Source organism: Thalia democratica, chromosome 3 (assembly GCF_965202585.1).
Source record: "Thalia democratica chromosome 3, ktThaDemo2.hap1.1, whole genome shotgun sequence".
In the NCBI taxonomy this organism is placed as follows: Eukaryota; Metazoa; Chordata; class Thaliacea; order Salpida; family Salpidae; genus Thalia; species Thalia democratica.
The window spans coordinates 14,673,325-14,679,324 of NC_139167.1; the positions used below are offsets into that span (position 1 = coordinate 14,673,325).

At 21.4% G+C, this 6,000-nt stretch overlaps 1 long non-coding RNA gene across 1 annotated transcript; it reads left to right on the top strand.

Moving 5' to 3' along the window:
- The first annotated feature begins 3,675 nt into the window (after positions 1 to 3,675).
- On the top strand, positions 3,676 to 5,195 carry LOC145831917 (uncharacterized). Its single transcript, XR_014369694.1, has 3 exons — positions 3,676 to 3,821; positions 4,062 to 4,148; positions 4,744 to 5,195. It is a non-coding gene; the product is annotated as an uncharacterized LOC145831917 (long non-coding RNA).
- Positions 5,196 to 6,000: the final 805 nt, after the last annotated feature.

Sequence of the window (6,000 nt, forward strand, 5' to 3'; positions counted from 1 at the left end):
GTAGTAAAATCAATTTTATTTTAGTAAGTTTACATTTGTGCAAGTATAAGTAATTCTAATGAAATTTATACTTTTTTTTTAACTGTTTAATTTTGTAAAACATAAGTATATTTTGAAAACAGTTACTTCGAACTTATTTTACTTAACAAATTATTTATTAATATAAATTCAAAAATTTTGCGGACCCCCTGACCAAAATACCACGCTACGCCACTGGTAACTATTATAAATTACCAAAATTTAATAAAAACAGCCGTAAAAAATCGATAGTGTGGAACTATGTATTTGACTTTGTTAATATTCGTGTTTTTGTCAAGGATTTTAAACTTAATTAAAGTATTTTACAGTATTAATTTTTTTAAAGTCAGTTATGTAAGTGTAAACTATCTTTTGACAATCTTTTTTTCTAATTTGTGTTTTGTATGATACTAACTGTTCACGCTTCGATATCAATGTTGAAAATTAGTTATAACACTGAAAATTTTTCTTGTTTTAGTTACTTTTACGTTTCTTAAAGTTTTTTCAACTTAACTTTGTTTCTAAAACATTTAAGTACACTTTTAGCTTCTTTTAAAATAAAAAACAACATACTACTAATACTAAGATATTTAAAAGTTTGAATTTCAAAGTACTTTTGTTCAAATTTAATTAAAAGAAGATTTTGTAACCATTTAGATTTTTTGTTAAGTTGTACAGAAGGTCAAAATTAATTTAAGCAAAATTTTTAATTTTCAGTGTGTCTTTTTCACAAATATGTTTTAGTTGTGAACTTGTACCATATAATCTTTTTGTAACCAAATAAAATTAATATATAAACAGTATTTTTTGTTAAAATGTTTAAACTAACTAAATAAGTTAATTTACTAAAGAATTGTTGTTTTCTATAATTAATCACTGTACATCTAACAATATCGAGTTAATCATTATACTTAGAGTTTTTTTTAAGCTGTATCTATGTTTAAGTCTAATTAGTTTTAATCTTAGTGTAGAATATTTTTACAAGAGTTTTTAGGTAAATAATAAAATTTGAAGTTTACAAATTGCACATATTTAACTTGAATAAATAATATTTATTGATTCTATTATGTAAAACTTTAAAAATAATTCTTTGTAGTATAAAAATTAGTTTAAAAAAGTTTTTAGTAGTTTTTGTTAAAGGTAACATTAAAACTTTATAAACAAATTGTAAATATAAATCTAAACAATTTTGTGTATACGTATTAATTTTTTTAGGTAATTTATTTTAATTTACCATAATATTTTAAAACAAATTCATTTTGTATTGTTAAGTACATATGTGAAATTTTGTGAAATTTTGTTTAATTAAAAAATAGTATGTAATTTGCTATTCTCAACTTTCTCAAATAAGTTTAAAAGATATTTTTTATGTTGAAAACTAGGTGTTTTATTTATTAACAACTAAGTAAAATCTTATTCACATTTATAAATTATAAATGTTTATGTTTTTTAGGTAGAAATAAAGACAGTTTAAAAAAATATTTTCTAGTAACGTTTATGAATTTTATTATTAGCTAAAACTTTAATATGCGTTAGTCTATGTTAGATGTTTTAATTAAATAATCAGAACGGCTAAGTTAAAGTGAACTAAAAGTAAAAATCACTTGTAAACTTATTAAACTAGTATAAATGTTGTTTAAAAGTTTTTTATGTTTATCAACTAGTCAAAATAAAAAATAATTCTTCCTACGTCAAATTGTAAACAATTTTAGTCTAATTTTGGTTTAAAATACGTTTTGTTGATAACATATACAAAAAGTTTGTAATAACGTTAGTAATAAACTAATCTGACCAAGTCTGTTATGTAGACAAATGTTATTTTTGCTATTTTTAGCTTATTAGAAGCTCTTAAGTTTTGTTTAAACAGTAAGTAATTTTCAAACAAACAATAAACAAATTTAAGAAGCCAAATTTGACTTAACCTTAATACATGTTAATAGTTTTAGATCTTTTTCCAGACTACATCACTTAGTTTTAGAAAAATAAGCAGATAAAGGCTTAAAACGTAAAACAAAATTAGATGTACAAATTAGATATGACCATGTTTTGTTATTTGTAAAAATATTTGTAGTTTACACTAGACTAACTTTTATCTGTTTTTAGCAAACGTTTCAACGAGTTATAGGCGTTATGTATCAGTAACAATATATAAACAGATTGTTCAGTTTGTTAAAAACTTTCAGGATAATTTTAGAAACTACTTAAGTAACAAAAGTTTGCTGTAAATTGTATAGCTGAAAAAATTGTAAATATATAAAACTTACAACCATTTATTGATTTAGTGAAATAGTAAATAAGATTTTAATAACATTCCTTTTTTTAAATATAGTAAATATGTTTTTACCTTTTTAGTTAATATTTATAAACCTTTAAGACTGCTATTTCTTCTTTAATAAAGTTTGAGTAAAAAGTTAAAACTAAAAACTTAGTTTAAAAGTAATACTTATAAATTTAAAGTAAAATTTTGAAAAAAAAACTGTTTGTTTTATTTCATGTACTTAAACTATTAAAAGTTATTTTTTGCTAGGTTTGAAGAATAAAGTCTTTTAGTGCAATTAAAACTTTTTTGTTGACCTTATAATAGAAAGTTTACTTTAAGAAAACTATTTAAAATCTATAGTTACTGTTACTATGAATCGCTGCTTATATTTTATTTAACTTTTATTCGGTTTTAATTTTTTTCTTATTCAGACAAGTTAGGTATTCTTGGTTAAAAAAAAAAGGTAAAACTTAATTATCTAATCAGTTTGTAATAAATTATGTTTTTTGTTTGGTTTGTGTTTATTTTTTAACGAAGTTGCTTAAAATAGCTCTATAGCTTTGGACAAAAAGTAATTATTAGTTGCACTTAAAAATTTGGATTAAATTCATTGTTTAAACAAGTTTATTCAATTATTTTCAAAGTAATAAATACTGTTACTTTAAACAGCTGTTTGTCATGTAGAGGAAAATAGATTTTATTTTTGTTTAAAGTTTCTTCATTCAAAAAGTTATGTTTACATTTAGTTAACTTTCTGCACGACATAAAAGTTTATAATAACATTTTTGGTTTTATGATTCACTAAGTAAGGTAGTTCAGTGTATAACATCTGTGGTGAACAAATCTTAAAGTATGATAAGTTTATGAGTTCTACAGATTCATAATAAAATTATTCATTTAGATAATTATTAAAAAAAGGTATATGGTTTTTTTAAATTTACAGTGTATTTACTACTTTAAAATAACTTAAGTTTGACTACATTGGTTAAATGTGTAAAATTAGAAATTTTTTTATTTTATATTTTCACAATTATGTTATCTGCTTCTTTAGGCATTTTAGTAAAATTATGAAAAGAAAACTTAAATGTGTTTATTTTAGAAAAACAAGTATAGTTTTTTTTTTGAACTATGATAACACTTGACTGTGGTAAAACTTTTACCCTCAATAGAAACACTCAATTCACTAACACAAAACTGAATTGATCAAACTTTTAAAACGGATATAATATGACGTAATAAAACAACTTTCTTCTAATAGAAGAAACTATGGTTTCTATAGAAACTTTATTTCATAATACGGTCTATTCAAAAATGACACGTTAAGTTGCTGGTAAAAAAATGAATAAAATTAAAAGTTAGAAGAAACTAGCGAACTCTGTAGAAAACATAGTATAAAAAACGTTGTTTAAAGACTCATTCAATTGCTACTTCAAAGCAGGTGGTTGAAAAAAATATTATTGTGTTTTGAATTTGAACATGAAATTTTATTTTTCGACTGTTTTTATATTGTTAGTTTCCATTGCTAGTTATGCAGAAGGAGAAAGTAAGTTTTTTTGTGATACACACAATTATAATTAAACTTGTTTGCTGTTTTTTTTTGTAAAGCAAGTACAAGCTAAATTATTACCAAGTAAAAAACGATTACACTTAATTAATGTATTTAATATTTTTTTAATAAGAACACTTTACTATTAATACAAACGTTTTATTTAAGACAGTTTCATATAGTTTTGACCTGCGATTATTCAGTAAAATTAATTTGATATTTTAAAAATAATTGAAGGTAAAAAGAAGGTGAATGTATGTGACAGAAACAGGGACGGTCAATTTGTTTTCAATTGTGAACAACTTAAAAACAAAAAATACAAAGGTATATTGTTTTTAGAGAAGTTTAAACTAACTTTTTGTTAAAACATATTTAAACAACGTGTTTTGTGTACGTATTAGTTCATTTTAGGTTTATATAAAAAATTTGATACTTTCTTTATGTATTAATGGAGTTAAGTTTAACATAATTAAAACATTATTGAAGCTATAAGAAGTAAAACTAAATCTTTGAAATTTTAAATGTACTACTAAAATTTTTTGTTGGTATAAAATAGATTATAATGCATAAACTTGTTAACTTTACAAATACAATTTGATATTGTCTAACGTTACAAAACTACTGTAAAACCAAAACTTAATTATTTAGTAGAATTAATAAAAATAATTTTAAGTGTCTTTCTTCAAGAATTTTTATAATTTACTTAATAAACAATTTTAAAGTCACTATTAAATATTTTTATTGTTTTTAAAGTAAAGATGTGTGTACTTAACAAGTAAGTTGTAAAAGAAAAACTTAAATTCATTATTTAAAAATCTAGTCAACTATAATTTTACTAATCACTTAATACGAATCTTGTTGTGATTCATTATTTAACAACTGAATTTCGCAAAATAATAAATGTATATATTTTAAACAGGTGAATGCTATTTAAGACAGCAATTTAGTTGTAGATCCAACAATCAAATTCTGAACAGAGTTCAAGAAGTAGAAACTAATAAGGATAAAAAGGATAAGAAAAGAAAAGTAAAAAGCAGAAGCAAAATGATATAAAACAAGGAAATAAAAATATAAAAAATTAATATTGTACACAATACTTTTTCTTTTTGCTTTGTTGTATAAAATATTTTATGTATTGATAAAAAGTAAAAGTAAAATAGTAACTTTTTGCTATAAGCCTAAAGGTAAATTTGTATGAAATGTTGTATTTTATGTTAGCTTCTTTATACATTGTAAACCTTTACTTAAAGAAATTTCTATACTCTTTTTAGTTATAAGCTTTATACATTCTTTAAAAATAAAACGTTTATAAAAAAGAAAATTACGTACTGAAAAGTTTCTATTACATTGTACTCAGAATAAACTTTATAAATTGACAAACCTAAGCAGATACTTCTGTCATTATTAATTTATATATTAATTCATGTTAACATTTAAGTAAATAAATAAAGAATTTTAAATTATGTAAAAATACTTCTAAAACCAGCATTGACGATCTCCATTGGAAACAAACCATATAATGTAAAAATTCTTTTAAAAATAAGTAATTTCGAATAGTTAATAAAAAAAAAACATTTTTAAATATGCAGATGCATAAATAGTTAGTCAAAAAATACTAAATAAATACACTTTTTAGTGGATTTTTTTATCTTGTCACTACAGAAACAAATAAAAAACATTAATTATTCCTAAATTTATACAATCTATGATATTAGATTATTGAATTTGTGGTGGATATAAGAAAAATTAAAAGACAAAAAATACTTTTTTATAAAATAACTGAGCTAGACTTATTTTCTTAAAAGTTGTCTAAAAAAATCTTTCTAAAATGTTATTCATAAACTAACCTAACCAAATCGGTTTATAGTACAATTTTATATTTACTATTTTAGAGTATTAGTGGTTCTTACTAGATTAAACTTTCTATTTTTAGCAAAATTTTTTATGTGGTAAATAAGTTTAGTATATATATTTATAATTTAAACAAATAAATTACTAACAAATTTTATATGAATTTATTGTAATTTTTGTCAAAATTTTCTTAATTATAAAGTATACTTTTAGCAAAAGCTTTTAAAATGATAAGTGTAATGTATTCATCACAATAAAATAAACAAACAATTGCTTAATCAGCTAATTTTAGATATTTATTCTGGTATAAAATCTTTTCAGCGAT